At 46.1% G+C, this 18695-nt stretch overlaps 1 protein-coding gene across 1 annotated transcript in view; it reads left to right on the top strand.

Annotated features, from left to right (window-relative positions):
* NPAS2 (neuronal PAS domain protein 2) overlaps positions 1 to 18695 on the top strand; it is a 611171-nt gene that overhangs the window by 443436 nt on the left and 149040 nt on the right. The gene's annotated exons all lie outside the window — the stretch shown is intronic.

An 18695-nucleotide genomic window follows, 5' to 3' on the forward strand; every position in this document is an offset into this window, starting at 1 on the left:
GTACCAAAACCTGTCCCCCCTGAGCCCCCACAGCGCCGCCTGCAGAGGGAATCCCGAGGCTTCCCCTGACCGCGACTCTTTGAATCTAAAGTCCCGACGCCTGGGAGAGACCCTGCACCCGCAGCCCCCAGGACCTGAAGGACCGGACTTTCACTGGAGAAGCGACCCCCAGGAGTCCCCCTCCCTTGCCCAAGTGGAGGTTTCCCCGAGGAACCCCCCCCTTGCCTGCCTGCAGCGCTGAAGAGATCCCGAGATCTCTCATAGACTAACATTGCGAACCCGACGCTTGTTTCTACACTGCACCCGGCCGCCCCCGCGCCGCTGAGGGTGAAATTTCTGTGTGGACTTGTGTCCCCCCCGGTGCCCTACAAAACCCCCCTGGTCTGCCCTCCGAAGACGCGGGTACTTACCTGCAAGCAGACCGGAACCGGGGCACCCCCTTCTCTCCATTCTAGCCTAGGTGTTTTGGGCACCACTTTGAACTCTGCACCTGACCGGCCCTGAGCTGCTGGTGTGGTGACTTTGGGGTTGCTCTGAACCCCCAACGGTGGGCTACCTTGGACCAAGAACTGAACCCTGTAAGTGTCTTACTTACCTGGTAAAACTAACAAATACTTACCTCCCCTAGGAACTGTGAAAATTGCACTAAGTGTCCACTTTTAAAACAGCTATTTGTGAATAACTTGAAAAGTATACATGCAATTTTGATGATTTGAAGTTCCTAAAGTACTTACCTGCAATACCTTTCGAATGAGCTATTACATGTAGAATTTGAACCTGTGGTTCTTAAAATAAACTAAGAAAAGATATTTTTCTATATAAAAACCTATTGGCTGGATTTGTCTCTGAGTGTGTGTACCTCATTTATTGTCTATGTGTATGTACAACAAATGCTTAACACTACTCCTTGGATAAGCCTACTGCTCGACCACACTACCACAAAATAGAGCATTAGTATTATCTATTTTTACCACTATTTTACCTCTAAGGGGAACCCTTGGACTCTGTGCATGCTATTCCTTACTTTGAAATAGCACATACAGAGCCAACTTCCTACATTGGTGGATCAGCGGTGGGGTACAAGACTTTGCATTTGCTGGACTACTCAGCCAATACCTGATCACACGACAAATTCCAAAATTGTCATTAGAAATTGATTTTTGCAATTTGAAAAGTTTTCTAAATTCTTAAAAGACCTGCTAGGGCCTTGTGTTAGATCCTGTTTAGCATTTCTTTTAGAGTTTAAAAGTTTGTAAAAGTTTGAATTAGATTCTAGAACCAGTTGTAGATTCTTAAAAAGTATTCCAACTTTTAGAAGCAAAATGTCTAGCACAGATGTGACTGTGGTGGAACTCGACACCACACCTTACCTCCATCTTAAGATGAGGGAGCTAAGGTCACTCTGTAAAATAAAGAAAATAACAATGGGCCCCAAACCTACCAAAATACAGCTCCAGGAGCTTTTGGCAGAGTTTGAAAAGGCCAACCCCTCTGAGGGTGGCAACTCAGAGGAAGAGGATAGTGACCAGGAGGAAAATTCCCCCCTACCAGTCCTATCTAGGGAGAACAGGGTCCCTCAAACCCTGACTCCAAAAATAATAGTCAGAGATGCTGGTTCCCTCACAGGAGAGACCAACACCTCTGAAATCACTGAGGATAACTCCAGTGAAGATGACCCCCTGTTAGCCAGGATGGTCAAAAGATTGGCTTTGGAAAAGCAGCTCCTAGCCATAGAAAGGGAAAGAAAAGAGATGGGCCTAGGTCCCATCGATGGTGGCAGCAACTTAAATAGGGTCAGAGATTCTCCTGACATCCTAAAAATCCCCAAAGGGATTGTAACAAAATATGAAGATGGTGATGACATCACCAAATGGTTCACAGCTTTTGAGAGGGCTTGTGTAACCAGAAAAGTAAACAGATCTCACTGGGGTGCTCTCCTTTGGGAAATGTTCACTGGAAAGTGTAGGGATAGACTCCTCACACTCTCTGGAAAAGATGCAGAATCTTATGACCTCATGAAGGGTACCCTGATTGAGGGCTTTGGATTCTCCACTGAGGAGTATAGAATTAGATTCAGGGGGGCTCAAAAATCCTCGAGCCAGACCTGGGTTGATTTTGTAGACTACTCAGTGAAAACACTAGATGGTTGGTTAACTGGAAATGAAGTGTGTGACTATGTTGGGCTTTATAATTTGTTTATGAAAGAACACATCTTAAGTAACTGCTTCAATGAAAAGTTGCATCAGTATCTGGTAGACCTAGGTCCAATTTCTCCCCAAGAATTGGGAAAGAAGGCAGACCACTGGGTCAAGACTAGGGTAACCAAAACTTCCACTGGGGGTGACCAAAAGAAAGGGGTTACAAAAACTCCCCAGGAGAAAGTGGGTAACACTAGAAACAAAGAAACAGAGTCCTCTGTAGGCCCCCAAAAACCAGAACAGGTGGGTGGGCCCCAAGACACAACCCAAAACAAAGGTGGGTACCAGGGTAAGAACTGGGATGCCACTAAGGCATGGTGCCACAACTGTAAACAGTCTGGGCACCACACCAAGGACACTTCTTGTCCCAAAAACAAACCCCAGAACAAAATTCCAGGGGTAACCAGTGTAGCCATGGGAGATGACTCCTCAGATGAGGAGGTCTTCCTAGCCTTCAACTGGAAACAGGGCCCAACAGGTGAGTTGGAGATTCCAGAGGGAAGTAGACACTTCCACCACCTACTGGTGAATGGAATCCCAACCACTGCCCTGAGAGACACTTGTGCCAGTCACACTATTGTGCATGACAGGCTGGTGCTCTCAAACCAGTACATCCCAGGTGAGACTGCCAGGGTAAGAGTTAGCCTAGACAGGGTCACTAAGAGGCCTGTGGCTTTAGTGCCCATAGAAGTGGGTGGCACTCTTAGCTGGAGAAGGGTAGTAGTCAGTACAGACCTCCCCCTTGATTGTCTCCTTGGAAATGACTACCCAGAGGTTAGTCAGAGCCCAAGAGAGAAACTGGTCCAGTGCCAGTCCTCTCCCAAGGATTCTGGAAGTCCTGCCTCTGCAGTAAATGCAAGCAGGCCCCAGAAGAAGAAGAAACGAAAACAGAGTAGGAAGGGTGGACAACCTTTAGCCAAGGTTACAGCAAGCCAAGGAGATTTTGCTCCAGTAGGGGAGAACTCCAAAAATGGCCCTGATAAAGTCCAACCTGACCCACAAGAAGTCCTGGCTAGTCAGGCAACTGTTAAACCTGAGTGGGTGGCTCCTCAGCTAACAGAAGAAAGAGTGGAAGAAGGGTGTTTACTACCAGATGTGGTAACCCCCCACTCTAATACAGCAGACAGGCAACCTGAACCCAAAGAAGCCTGTAACTTAGCCCCTTCCCTTTTAGGTGAAGAGCTAAAGGTGTGGTTCTGGGCACTGACAGCTGTCAGTGGCCTCTGCTGGGTGTTAGCCTTTATGGCTGCACTATCCTTAGCATGGTGGTCTGACCCCATGCCAAATAGCAAGTTAGGCCCCCTGACCCTATTGGTCATGGTGGGGTTACTCCAGCTCTGGGTAACCTCTCTGGGTAAGCTAGGGGTAACCCTGGCCAAGATAAGGTTAGCAGAGGTGGATACCTCTAAGACCAAAATAGAAAGAATGGGTGGAGACATTGAAGAGGCAGACAAGAGGCAATTCAGACTAGGTCCTATCACTGTGGAAGTGGGTCAGTTCCCCAAAGGGAATGACCTGAACAGAAGGATGTAAGGCAGAGTAGGCCCTGCAACTAACCAGCCTATTTCTCCTACTCTTCCTCGCCTGACAGACTAGGAAGACTCTCCCAGCTTGGGCTGAGTCTCCTGGCCTGTAGGCTGGGGGGGGCTTGTGTAAAGAAATGGCTCCCTGTTGCAGTTACCCCCCACTTTTTGCCTGATACTGATGCTGACTTGACTGAGAAGTGTGCTGGGACCCTGCTAACCAGGCCCCAGCACCAGTGTTCCTTCACCTAAAATGTACCATTGTATCCACAATTGGCACACCCTGGCATTCAGATAAGTCCCTTGTAACTGGTACTTCTAGTACCAAGGGCCCTGATGCCAAGGAAGGTCTCTAAGGGCTGCAGCATGTCTTATGCCACCCTAGAGACCCCTCACTCAGCACAGACACACTGCTTACAAGCCTGTGTGTGCTAGTGAGAACAAAAGGAGTAAGTCGACATGGCACTCCCCTCAGGGTGCCATGCCAGCCTCTCACTGCCTATGCAGTATAGGTAAGACACCCCTCTAGCAGGCCTTACAGCCCTAAGGCAGGGTGCACTATACCATAGGTGAGGGTACCAGTGCATGAGCACTGTGCCCCTACAGTGTCTAAACAAAACCTTAGACATTGTAAGTGCAGGGTAGCCATAAGAGTATATGGTCTGGGAGTTTGTCAAACACGAACTCCACAGCACCATAATGGCTACACTGAAAACTGGGAAGTTTGGTATCAAACTTCTCAGCATAATAAATGCACACTGATGCCAGTGTACATTTTATTGTAAAATACACCACAGAGGGCACCTTAGAGGTGCCCCCTGAAACTTAACCAACTAGCTGTGTAGGCTGACTGGTTCCAGCAGCCTGCCACACTAGAGACATGTTGCTGGCCCCATGGGGAGAGTGCCTTTGTCACTCTGAGGCCAGTAACAAAGCCTGCACTGGGTGGAGATGCTAACACCTCCCCCAGGCAGGAGCTGTGACACCTGGCGGTGAGCCTCAAAGGCTCACCCCTTTGTCACAGCCCAGCAGGGCACTCCAGCTTAGTGGAGTTGCCCGCCCCCTCCGGCCACGGCCCCCACTTTTGGCGGCAAGGCTGGAGGGAACAAAGAAAGCAACAAGGAGGAGTCACTGGCCAGTCAGGACAGCCCCTAAGGTGTCCTGAGCTGAAGTGACTCTAACTTTTAGAAATCCTCCATCTTGCAGATGGAGGATTCCCCCAATAGGGTTAGGATTGTGACCCCCTCCCCTTGGGAGGAGGCACAAAGAGGGTGTACCCACCCTCAGGGCTAGTAGCCATTGGCTACTAACCCCCCAGACCTAAACACGCCCTTAAATTTAGTATTTAAGGGCTACCCTGAACCCTAGAAAATTAGATTCCTGCAACTACAAGAAGAAGGACTGCCTAGCTGAAACCCCTGCAGCGGAAGACCAGAAGACGACAACTGCCTTGGCTCCAGAAACTCACCGGCCTGTCTCCTGCCTTCCAAAGATCCTGCTCCAGCGACGCCTTCCAAAGGGACCAGCGACCTCGACATCCTCTGAGGACTGCCCCTGCTTCGAAAAGACAAGAAACTCCCGAGGACAGCGGACCTGCTCCAAGAAAAGCTGCAACTTTGTTTCCAGCAGCTTTAAAGAACTCTGCAAGCTCCCCGCAAGAAGCGTGAGACTTGCAACACTGCACCCGGCGACCCCGACTCGGCTGGTGGCGATCCAACCCCTCAGGAGGGACCCCAGGACTACTCTGATACTGTGAGTACCAAAACCTGTCCCCCCTGAGCCCCCACAGCGCCGCCTGCAGAGGGAATCCCGAGGCTTCCCCTGACCGCGACTCTTTGAATCTAAAGTCCCGACGCCTGGGAGAGACCCTGCACCCGCAGCCCCCAGGACCTGAAGGACCGGACTTTCACTGGAGAAGCGACCCCCAGGAGTCCCCCTCCCTTGCCCAAGTGGAGGTTTCCCCGAGGAACCCCCCCCTTGCCTGCCTGCAGCGCTGAAGAGATCCCGAGATCTCTCATAGACTAACATTGCGAACCCGACGCTTGTTTCTACACTGCACCCGGCCGCCCCCGCGCCGCTGAGGGTGAAATTTCTGTGTGGACTTGTGTCCCCCCCGGTGCCCTACAAAACCCCCCTGGTCTGCCCTCCGAAGACGCGGGTACTTACCTGCAAGCAGACCGGAACCGGGGCACCCCCTTCTCTCCATTCTAGCCTAGGTGTTTTGGGCACCACTTTGAACTCTGCACCTGACCGGCCCTGAGCTGCTGGTGTGGTGACTTTGGGGTTGCTCTGAACCCCCAACGGTGGGCTACCTTGGACCAAGAACTGAACCCTGTAAGTGTCTTACTTACCTGGTAAAACTAACAAATACTTACCTCCCCTAGGAACTGTGAAAATTGCACTAAGTGTCCACTTTTAAAACAGCTATTTGTGAATAACTTGAAAAGTATACATGCAATTTTGATGATTTGAAGTTCCTAAAGTACTTACCTGCAATACCTTTCGAATGAGCTATTACATGTAGAATTTGAACCTGTGGTTCTTAAAATAAACTAAGAAAAGATATTTTTCTATATAAAAACCTATTGGCTGGATTTGTCTCTGAGTGTGTGTACCTCATTTATTGTCTATGTGTATGTACAACAAATGCTTAACACTACTCCTTGGATAAGCCTACTGCTCGACCACACTACCACAAAATAGAGCATTAGTATTATCTATTTTTACCACTATTTTACCTCTAAGGGGAACCCTTGGACTCTGTGCATGCTATTCCTTACTTTGAAATAGCACATACAGAGCCAACTTCCTACACATGCACACCACCATCAGCCAGTACTTCCATCACCAGCACACCCTCCAGTACAGTCCGCACACGTGCAGTCACCACCCCCACTGCCATTTACACGTCCCCTGTGTCCTCTCCCACTGTGTCTGTCACCCCCTCTTCCAAGACACACAAACGCAGGCAGCCACCCACCCAACAGCCAACCACCTCATGACAGCCTACGTCACAAGCACCTGCACCCAAAGACAGCACACCTGACTCTCCTACAACCACATCCTCTTCCTCCACTCCCATACCCACTACACCTACCCTTTACATTGGTCCTAAAAAACTTTACCTCTCCAAACTTAACCTCTTTGCCCCACCTGACCCACCCCCTCCATCTGCTAAGAGTCCCAAGAGCACCTCAGCCACCACCAGCCCTGCTTCAAGTGTCACCATTGTGCACGGGTTTTGGAGTCCACCCTTTCCCAGCACTGATACATCGGCCAGCAGCAAGGGGACAGCCAGCCCCCCCCTGGAAAGAGGACCCGTAAAATCAAGGGCCGCCGCCAGAAGACTGACACGGCTGCCCCCAAGGAGCAAAGTCCTGGGCCGTCACCTGCCACAACATCCAGGGGAGGCAAGGGCCAGAGAGCCTCATCGAAGGAGGGCAAGGGCAGCAGGGCGGAGAAGTCAGCCAGCAGGGGCGCGGACCAGGAGGGCCCCACAAGCCCCATCCCGGGTGTGAGGGAGGACACCCACGGGCCCAGGACTCTGTCACCGAAGGGTCCAGCAAATGCACGGTCGGAGGGCGACTAAGCAGGGAGTCCTGGCCAGGTCTGGCTCCCTTGAATGACTGGACAAGCACCGCTGAAGAGGGCCCCGCCGTGAAGAAAGGCACCGCTGAAGAGGGCCCCGCCGTGAAGAAAGGCACCGCTGAAGAGGGCCCCGCCGTGAAGAAAGGCACCGCTGAAGAGGGCCCCGCTGTGCAGAAAGGCACCGCTGAAGAGGGCCCTGCCGTGAAGAAAGGCAGTGCTGAAGAGGGCCCCGCCGTGAAGAAAGGCACCGCTCCGCTGGGCCCTTCCTGTCAAACACCGCTCCGCTGGGCCCTTCCTGTCAAGCACCGCTCCGCTGGGCCCTTCCTGTCAAGCACTGGTCCGCTGGGCCCCGCCGTCTCAAGCACCGCTCCGCTGGGCCCTTCCTGTCAAGCACCGCTCCGCTGGGCCCTTCCTGTCAAGCACCGCTCCGCTGGGCCCTTCTTGTCAAGCACCGCTCCGCTGGGCCCCGCCGTCTCAAGCACCACTCCGCTGGGCCCTTCCTGTCAAGCACCGCTCCGCTGGGCCCTTCCTGTCAAGCACCGCTCCGCTGGGCCCCGCCGTCTCAAGCACCGCTCCGCTGGGCCCTTCCTGTCAAGCACCGCTCTGCTGGGCCCTTCCTGTCAAGCACCGCTCCGCTGGGCCCGCCGTCTCAAGCACCGCTCCGCTGGGCCCTTCCTGTCATGCACCGCTGGCCCATTGACAGTGCCGGTTCTGTGTCGAGCTAGTGTTCACGCTGCACTCGGGGCACCCTGCCTCCTCCATGACCAGTTGAGTCTGTAATCCACCTGATGGACTGTGGCTTTGCACTCCCCAGGATGGGACAGTGGGCATGGTGGCCCCTTCGTGGTTCTGGCGTCGTGGACCCCTGTGGCTGAGGTGCCCCCCCTTCCCTTCCCCCTGAGGTGCCTTTAGTTTTGTCATCTGATGCCCCAGCAGTGTTCTCTCCAACGGACTCAGGTCTCCTGTGTGGGCTTTGCCCATGTGTTTGGTACACATTGGCCCACGGACTGTGGATATTTGACACACTGAGCAAGACTTATTGACTTTGTACATAGCTTTCGCACTGTTCATGATTTTTGCTTTGATATTTCATAACGATAATTTTCCATGACTTCAATGAACCTAATTTTACATAAATTTACTTTAAAATGTTATTATGTCTTTGCATTTTTTAGGGGGGGTTGGGGGGAGTCACTCAGTTGTTGCTCTGCATTGGTATGTTGATAGTTGGGGGGGGCGTATGTGTGTGCCCGTAACCTTTCGTCCTCCCCCCTCCCCTGTGTCGTAGGTGCAGTACTCACCGTTGTCTTCGGCGCCGGAGTTCGTACTCGTGGTAGATGAGCAGGTAGACAAGAGCTGGTAGGATGTTTAATTCGGGTTCCATGCTGTCCTCCGTCCTCGTGGAGTGTATAGAGGTGAGCGTTTTCCCGTTCGTAGTCTGTTTCCGCCGTGTTTTTATCGTCGGGGCTCCCGCCCCGGAAAAGGTGGCAGATTGGTGAGTTGTGATACTGTGGGCGGTACATTGTCTGCCGCCTGCCTGTTGGCGGTGACCGCTGTGCTGTTTGTCTGTCCCGCCGTGGCGGTCGGAGTGTTAAAGTGGCGGGCTGTGTTGGCGGTTCCCGCCAGGGTCAGAATTCCATTTTTTGGACCGCCAGCCTGTTGGCGGGTTGGCCGCCGCTTTATCACCGACCGCCAGGGTTGGAATGACCCCCACAGTAACTTAATGAAAACACTACAAAATTACACAACACAGGTTTAGAAAAATAGAAAATATTTATCTAAACAAAACAAGACCTAACACTGTTAGCGTTGAAAAGTACCTGGGTAGCGTCAAAATAACACGCACAGGCGAGTGTGCATCAAAAAAGGTAAGCGGTGCGTCGATTTCTCACCCGCAAGCGAGACCGCGCATCGTTTCTCCTTCTCCAGTCGGGTCGGCGTGCGTCGATTTCCCTCTCCGCAGGAGAGTGATGCGTCGATCCAGGCAGCACTCGGGTCCGGGAAGGCGTTGCTTAATTTTTCCGCACCCAGCGAGGTTTGCGTTGAAAATCCTGCTGCATGGTGTTAGCAAAACCGCGCTGTGTAGTTTGTGATGTTACCAGCCTCCTTTAGCAATGCAGCACGTCGCTTCTCCAGCCGCGAGCGTCGATCTTCCCGCTACGCCACAAGCGGTGCGTCGATTTCAGCCGCAGAGCCGGCATCGCGTTGTTTCTTCAGCCGTGTCTCGGAGGTTCCGTCAGAAATTTCCCTGCACGGCGGTCTGTGCGTGGATTGGTCTGCCAGCTTCACCTGTCAAGGCCCCAGGAACTGGATAGGGCACCACTTGGCAGGGCAGGAGTCTCAGAAGAGAGTCCAGGTGCTAGCAGGGGAAGTCTTTGATGGCCCTGAGACTTCAACAACAGGAGGCAAGCTCAGGACCAGCCCTTGGAGATTTCTTCACAAGCAGGAATGCACAACAAAGTCCAGTCTTTGTCCCCTTTCACGAGGCAGAAGCAGCAACTGCAGGATAGCTCCACAAAGCACAGTCACAGGCAGCGCACGCAACACTTTTCCTCAGCTCTTCAGCTGTTCTCCAGGCAGAGGCTCCAATTGATGAACAGAAATGATCTAAAGTCTGTGGTTTTGGTTGCCCTTCTTATACCCATTTTGGCCTTTGAAGTAGGCTTACTTCAAAGGAAAGTCTCTCTTGTTTGTGAAATCCTGCCTTGCCCAGGCCAGGCCCCAGACACACACCAGGGGGTTGGAGACTGCATCGTGTGAGGGCAGGCACAGGCCTTTCAGGTGTGAGCGACCAATCCTCCCCTCCCTCCTAGCACAGATGGCTCACTAGGATATGCAGGCTACTCCCCATCTCCCCTTGTGTCACTGTCTACAAATAGGTGTAAACAGCCCAACTGTCAAACTGACCCAGACAGGGAATCCACAAACAGGCAGAGTCACAGAATGGTTTATGCAATAAAATGCTCACTTTCTAAAAGTGGCATTTTCAAACACACAATCTTAAAATCAACTTTACTAAAAGATGTATTTTTAAATTGTGAGCTCAGAGACCCCAAACTCCACATGTCTATCCGGTCCCAAAGGGAATCTACACTTTAATCACATTTAAAAGGCAGCCCCCATGTTAAGAGAGGGATAGGCCTTGCAGCAGTGAAAACCGAATTTGGCAGTATTTCACTATTAGGACATACTAAAAACATTAGTATATGTCCTACCTTAAACATACACTGCACCCTGCCCATGGGGCTACGTAGGGCCTACCTTAGGGTTGTCTTACATATAAGAAAAGGGAAGGTTTAGGCCTGGCAAGTGGGTATACTTGCCAAGTCGAATTGGCAGTTTAAAACTGCACACACAGACTCTGCAGTGGCAGATCTGAGACATGATTACAGAGCTACTAATGTGGGAGGCACAACCAGTGCTGCAGGCCCACTATTAGCATTTGATTTACAGGCCCTGGGCACCTCTAGTGCACTGTACTAGGTACTTTCCAGTAAATCAGATATGCCAATCATGGAGATCCAATTACATACACATTTTATACAAGAGCACTTGCACTTTAGCACTGGATAGCAGTAGTAAAGTGCCCAGAGTAACACAAACAGCAAAAACAGTCCAGCACACATCAACAACCTGGGAAACAGAGGCAAAATGTTAGGGGAGACCACGCCAAGGATGCCAAGTCTAACAGGTAGTATGAGTAATTAATAAAGGAGTTTCTTTCCAATAAAAAGTACAATTAATTTATTTTATCCTGACAAATAATGTTATTTGAGAAGTTATAAGTGTTATTATGACTGCTATGTTTTCACATGCTATAATTGATGCGGTATGCAAGGTTATAAACAGTGATAGAAAAGGCATGAGATATATTTACTTTAGTGTGGTGAGTGAGATCACAATACTGTATTTGGTGTGCAACATAGTAATTTGAAGGTGGTGTGTAAATTATAAATTGAAATTATTTGAAATGTTTAATGTTTGTATATTTTAAGTTGGGTGTGTATGGAAACAATACATACAGTATTTCTAATAATTATAATTTATCCTTAACCTTTGTTTTTTCATTTTATGTTCATATTTTTTATTTTATTTTTAAAACTTGTTTCAAATTACATTGTGGAGTGTCTTCGATTGGAGAGTTGTAAAGTGGAGTCTAGTACAGTGCGGTGAAGGAGAGTGTTGTAAAGTCTAGAGTGGAGTATTGTAAAGTGGAATAGAGTGGAGTCAAATAGAATTGAGTGACAGTGTAGTAAAGTGTTATATGGTGAAGTGGTATTGGGTGTTGTATCATAGAGTGGAGTATTGTAAAGTGAAGTGGCATGCTTTACAGTGTAGTGGTGTGTTGAACAGTAAACCTGACTGTTGTACAGTGGAGTGTTGTGGACTGGTGTGTCATGAAATGGAGTGTGGTGGAGTGAAGTATCATTGAGTAGAGTGTTGTAGAGTGGCATAGAGTATAGCAGAGTATTGTAGAGTGTAGTGGCATAGAGTGGAGTTCAGTGGAGTACAGTGTCCTACAGCTGAATGTTGTCAAGTGTAGTGTTGTGCAGGAGAGTGGTGGAGAGTATCTTGCAGTGTATTGTTGAACAGTGGAATATCAATATCAATATGTATGAGCACACAGTGCTTGGTAGAATGTTGAGGCATAGTTAGTGTTGTCTGGTTGAGCTGAAAAGAGTGTGAAGCAAGGTCTGTTACCTAAAATAATTTGAAGGTGGTGGATAAATGGTATATGAAAGTTATAACTATAACTTTAAAATTTTAAAGTTTGTGTAGTTTACACTTGGTATGTATAGTGATAATACATTTTCCTAACTATAACTAAGGTTTAACCTTTGTTTTTTTTTTAAGAATTTCAAAGTTTTTCTTTAAATTTGAATAAAAATGTGTTTCAAATCGTAGAGTCCAGTGAAGCAAGTGAAGAGTTGTTATGTGCAGTGCTGAACATGTACAGTGGAGCAGAGTGTTGTAAAGTCTATTGTCATAGACTGGAGTGTCATAGATAGGAAACGATTGGAGTACAGTAGAGTGTCGTAGCATATCGTACAGTGTAGTAAAGTCTTATATAGTGTAGTGGCATGGTGTCACATATAGTGGAGTCAAGTATCGTAGGCTAGAGCACTAGTTGTACAGTGGAATGGCGTGTTGAACAGTAGAGTAGGGCGTGTTGAGCAGTAGAGTGGAGTAGAGTGTTTTAGAGTGGAGTAAGGTAAAGTGGAGTGTCATAGATTGAAGTATCATCAAGTGGAATACTATAGAATACAGTGGATGAGAGTGTCAGAGAGTGGCGTGCCATGTCATATAGTGGAGTGTCGTAGAGAGAAGTTAAGTGGTGTGTCAGTGAGTGTCATGCAGTTGTAGTACAATGTCATAGAGTGCATAGGCATAGAGTGGAGTAGAATGTCATGGAGTGTAGTACATTGTTGTAAAGTGGAGTTGCATACAGTGGAGTCGAGTGTCAGATAGTGGAGTGCCATAGAATGGAGTATAGCACAGTTGCGCAGAGTGGGTTCAAGTGTACTAGAGGGGACTATAGTGAATTACACTAGAGTGAAGTAGAGTGGGATAGAGTGGAGTCAAGTAGAATTGAGTGACATGTGTACAGTGGAGTAAAGTGTTATACAGTGAAGTGGTATGATGTGTTGTATTGTGAAGTGGAGTATTGTTGAGTGGAGTGGCATGCTGTACAGTGTAGTGGTTTGTTGAACAGTAGAGCTGAGTGTTGTACAACGGGGTGTCATGGACTGATGTGTCATGAAATGGAGTGTAGTGGAGTGAAGTGTCATTGAGTAGAGGGTCATAGAGTGGCATAGAGTGTAGTAGAGTGATTTAGAGTGCAGTGGCATAGAGAGGAGTAGAGTTTCCTACAGTTGAATGGTGTCAAGTGTAGTGTCATGCAGTGTATTGTTGAACAGTGGAATATCAATATTTATGAGAACACAGGGCTTGGTGAAATGTTGAGGTATAGTTAGTGTTGTCTGGTTAGCAAGCTGAAAAGAGTGTGTAACAAGGTCTGCTACCTGTACCAATTTGAAGATGATGGTTAAATAGTATATGAAAGTTATAACTATAACTTTAAAATGTTTAAAGTTTGTGTAGTTTACACTTGGTATGTATAGGGTAAATGCATGGATGCAAGAATGGTGTAGAGTGGAATAGCATATACTGGAGTAGCATCCAATGGAGAGGCGTACAGTGGTGTTACATAGACTAGAGTGGTGTACATTGGCTTTGTGTACAGTGTAATACTGTAGAGTGGAGTGGCATAGAGTGGTATCTCGTACAGTAGAGAGGTGGAAAATGGAGTGGCATAAAGTGAAATAGCATATAGTAGAGTGGCTACAGTGCATGGCATACAGATGTATGTGAAATTTAGCAGAAATGTAGATTATGGTGTGCAGAGTAATGCAAAATAGCACATGGCACTGCCTTACTTTTCTCCAGTTTTAGCAATCAGCTCAGGGCCACGCATGGCGACCGAGTGTTTCTTTGTAAATATAACTTAAGTATTGCATTGCCCATGCAACATCATGAGTGACGCAAGAGTATTGTGATCCAGTAATACAGCTAGGCCTTAGTTATATTTTGGGACATGGCATACTATGATACCTTTGCACTATACTGTGGTACACGGCAATGACAAGCCAGTAAATAATTGGGTAATGGATGTTTTTTGAGAATGAAAAGGCAGACATATTGCTTTGTACTGCACTTTGGCTGTGTTCAGTGTTAATGCCTTAGATATAGATAAGTAGTGGGTCCCTACCTATTACTACATAACTAAAGGGGTAGTAGGTAGGGAAATGTATTGATATTTTTTATACATTTTGAAATACGTGTACTGCCATATACTTCAGTAGTTTCACAAAATGTTGTGAAAATTGGCAAAAGTACTGTGGTGACAAATATTGCTACGTTGAAATGCCTTCTAACTTCAAAAATACTTACCTTACTTAACTACAGTACTCCTAAACGTAATCTCTGCACAGTAATGTATAATCCTGACAAATTTCATATAAATCCATTTAGCCGTTTTCGTGCTACGTAAAATATGATAGTCTATGGTAAATGTATTAGTGGAAAAACGCATTTAGGGACCTCTTTTTATCTTTGCACCTCCTTAATGATTCACCACAAAAATTTACATCATCTCGAAATGTAGAAAATGCTATAGGTCTGGAAAGTTTTGTGGTGATTCGTCAAATGAGGGGAAAGTTATTAGGGAAGTAATATCTAAGGAATTCCTATCTTTGGGAACAGTGAATATAACTGCAGGATGACAGTAAGATTTAGGGCCCGATTTTGAGTCTGGGGGACTGAAGACTGCCAGACTTGCGGTGGATGTCAGACCGCCACGACTGTAGAGGTCCGACCACCAAATTAGAAGATTGGCAGTCAGTGCTGCCAAAAGACTGCTGTCTCCACCAGGATCTCTGATCCCAACGGGATGACAGCAGTTGTGGTTGTAATCAGCCACTGTGGCGCTGAAGTCAGCATCGCTGTGCTGATTATAGCCATGTTCTCCGCCAGCCGGAGAACAAGTGCAAGGGGGTACGGGGGGCCTGCACTGCCCATGACATTGTCGTGGGCATTGCAGGGGCCGCCCATCCCCAGCACCATCGACAAAAGAAATGAAACTGGTACTGACATTAGTAGTGTAGTGATAGTGTTGTTTTGGCAAATACCAAGGGAATGTATAAGTCTAATATCAAAAGTGCGTTCAGCAATATTGGCAAATCCAGTAATAAGATGTGCACTAGGTGTGGGAGCAAATTTCATAACACAGAGTCAAAGTTGTGTTTTGCATTAGGAAAAGAATGCCTGAAATGTGGGAGAAGGGAGCATTTTGCTCATATGTGAAAAACTGGATCCAAGTATAGGGTAGGAGTTGTCTGTGATGAGTATTTAGAATGTGAAGAAGGAATTAATAGAGTTTTGTCAGTAGGTAACAAGATGGAAGGAGATAATAATTCAGTGAGACCACCCAGCCCTACAGACAACTTTACAGTGAGGGGGAAGAAGGTTCAATTAATGGTAGGTTCAGGGTCACTGTATACCATAATACCCAAAGAAATGTTTGTACAAGAATGACCTAATGTACGTCTCCTACCTAAAGACATTAATCCAGGTGGATACCAGGGGGAACAGATAAACATAATTGGTTACTAGTTAACAAAAATTGAATTCCAAAAAACAAAGATTGAGGGAAAAGTTTATGTAGCGGTTAGTGGTCCACCAATTTTAGGCTGGCATCATCAGTACGACTTGCACATTAAAGTAGACCCAAGAGCACATGATTGTGTTATGTTAGTAGAAGAAATGACTCTTGATAAGATTTTAGAGGGAAATAAGGAAGTATTTGATGATACATTAGGTGAACTCGGGGGGGGTATGTGCATAAGAATATTTTTAGGAATGATGTAGTTCCCATCCAACACAAAATTAGGAAAATACCTATCTTGGTGCATGAGGAAGTCCAAAAAATGATTTGAAACATGATACAAGAAGGTATAATTGAACAGATTGAAACATCTAGTTGGATCTCTCCAGTGGTGATTATAGGAAAACCAGAGGGTAACTTGAGATTTTGTGTTGACCTTCATTCACTTAACCAAACTATTGTAGTGAACAACTATCCATTACCTAACATAAATGAATTGGTATTATTGTTAAAAGGGGAGAAGTACTTCTCTAAATTAGATCTTAGGATTACTTACCACCAAATTTATTTACATAATGATTCCAAAGAACTTAATGCATTCATTACAATTGAAGGGGTATTCCAATTCACTGGGATGCCATTTGGTCTGGCCTCTGCTGCCGGGGTATTTCAGAGGATGATGAGCGAGGTATTTAAAGGGGTGAGTAATGTGATCTATTTTCAGGATGGCATTTTAGTTTTTGGCAACACAATGGAGAATCATTACAAAACTTTAAAGTGTGTGTTGGATAAAATCAGAAGGGCAGGTCTTCTATTAAGGAAAGAGAAATGTAAATTTTTTGTCAATGAGATTGAGTACTTAGGTTGCACATTATCGGAACAAGGGGTTAAACCCAAAAAAAGTTTGTTGGAAACAATTAGGAAGGCTCCTTCCCCCCAAGACAAAGATCAGTTAGGGTCTTTTCTGGGACTTATTGGGTATTATTCAAAATTTATAAAGAGCTTTGCAGACAAAACAGAATTTTCAGTGGGAAGAAGAACAAGAAATTAAATTCCAAGACATAAAAGTGGATATGTGTGTGTAGCAAAAGTGTTAGTGCCATTTGATGTAAATTCTAATACTATTGTTACTGTTGATGCAAGTGCAATTGGTTTGGAGGTGATTTTATCAGAAGTACAAGATGGGAAAGAAAAAACAGTAGCATTTGCATCACGATCACTGACTAAGACAGAAATAAATTACTCTGTTATTGAAAGAGAGACTCTGGCTGCAGCGTGGAGTATTTCAGGACTTATGTGTGAGGTCGGAAAATAATACTCTGCATGGATCATAAAATGTTATTAAGGGTGTTTTTGCCGGGAGGCATTGGCAAAGTGTCAACACGGGTAGTCAGATTAGCAGCACGGCTACAAGAATACTTATTTATGGTTGAATATATTCCAGGGTGGCGTAATCTCCATGCAGACTGTCTATCCCATTTACCTCAAGATTGGCAAGAAGTAGACAAAGAACATGTACAAAAATGTGAGAAAGAAGGAGTGGTGGCGAGTGTTGATGATGTGGTAGGATGTACCCAAGGCATAGTATCACAAGAAGAATGGTGTAAGAGCATGGAAGATGATGTAGTCATGAAGGGGGAAATTAAATTGATCAAAGGAAGAGGAAGAAGAGAAAGTACAGTGAGCGTTCATATTAGACCGTTTATGAAGGTGTTAGACGAATTGTCATTGATTACAAAAGACTTTGTGAAGGGAAACAGGTTTCTTCCTCCTGAGGGTGCAAGATGTAAATTGTTTATATTGGCACATGAAGGACACTTAGGCCAAACTTTAATCAAAAGAAGACTGAAGGAAAGTTTTTGGTGACCTGGTATTGATAAATATGTGAATGATTTGGTAGAAAGATGTATAGTGAGTAAAGAAGGTGAAAAAAGGTTGAAAGTGGGGAAACAGGACACAATAGGAGAAATACCAGACCCTGGAAAAGCATGGCATACTATTTGCATGGACTTCATTGGTCCATTAGGAGGGGTTGGAGCTGATTTGAAATGTGCACCAGTGATGGGGGATGTTTATTTGAAGTGGTTGATTGTCAAATTCTTGAGGGAAATCACTACTGTTAGCACTACCAAAGTAATGCAAGACATTTTGCGAGAGGAGGTTTGTCCTATAAAATTGATTACAGATAATGGGACACAATTGGTTTCAATTGAGATGGAGACATTTCTAAAATCATGTGGGATATGTCACTCTAGCACTTCTTTATTCAATCCACAGACAAATGTTATAGTTGAAAGATGTAATTAGATGGTGAAAGGCGTTATTCAGACGGCATTGAGCAGTGGAGTAAATGTGCGCACAATGATGGATGATTTAGTATGGCTTATTGCACTACAAAAAATGGTGTGGCAGTTAAGATACCTTTTGAAGTATTGAGAGGAAGGAAGGCAGGCACGAAAATGAATCCTGCTTGGATGTCTGCATTATTTGACGGTAAAGGTGAGGTGGAAACACCTATCCAAAAGGTTAATTTGAAAAGTAGCATAAAAAAGGAGATTTGGTGAAAACAAATTCTGGGCATGTGGAAGGTGGTCTTACTGCATTCCGTAGACCATATAGAGTGAAGGAAGTGCATGACTTCCATGTTGTGTCGGATAATGGTGAACGGTGTAATAAAAGGTGAGTAGCAGTAGAAGTAGTAATGGGGAGAAAAGGGAAGTTGAAGTTGACGAAGAGACTGAATCGGACATTGTATGTTGGTCAGAGAATTCAAACAAGAAAGGTAAATCCAAGGTGTTGTAGGATTACAAAATACTTGCATGATTATGTTATGTAATTATCAAAACTAACAAGAACAGTGAATTCTAGACATGTTAGTTTTAAGGACAGGGAATACTAGAAATTTTATCTTTTTACAGTTATACTTGTAGCTACGGCAGAATGTATCTTGAAAGTAAGTTATGACATGTATATCGGTTTACCAATATATATTTGATTTTTCTTTATATGTAAGATTTTATTTTTTAGTTTTAGCAAAATGTACTGTGTTTATATAAAGAGAGTAGATGTGTTGTACTTGTGGAATTCCCAGCATGTGACACATGCTGGGAATTCCAATGATTGGAACCAGCTGAGAGTTCTGGAAATGACGGTTACCTGGAGGCTGGGGAGGGAGCTCCATGTTTCCTGTGCTCGTTTAGGAATACGAAATAAAAATACAAG

This window comes from Pleurodeles waltl, chromosome 8 (genome assembly GCF_031143425.1).
Source record: "Pleurodeles waltl isolate 20211129_DDA chromosome 8, aPleWal1.hap1.20221129, whole genome shotgun sequence".
In the NCBI taxonomy this organism is placed as follows: domain Eukaryota; kingdom Metazoa; phylum Chordata; class Amphibia; order Caudata; family Salamandridae; genus Pleurodeles; species Pleurodeles waltl.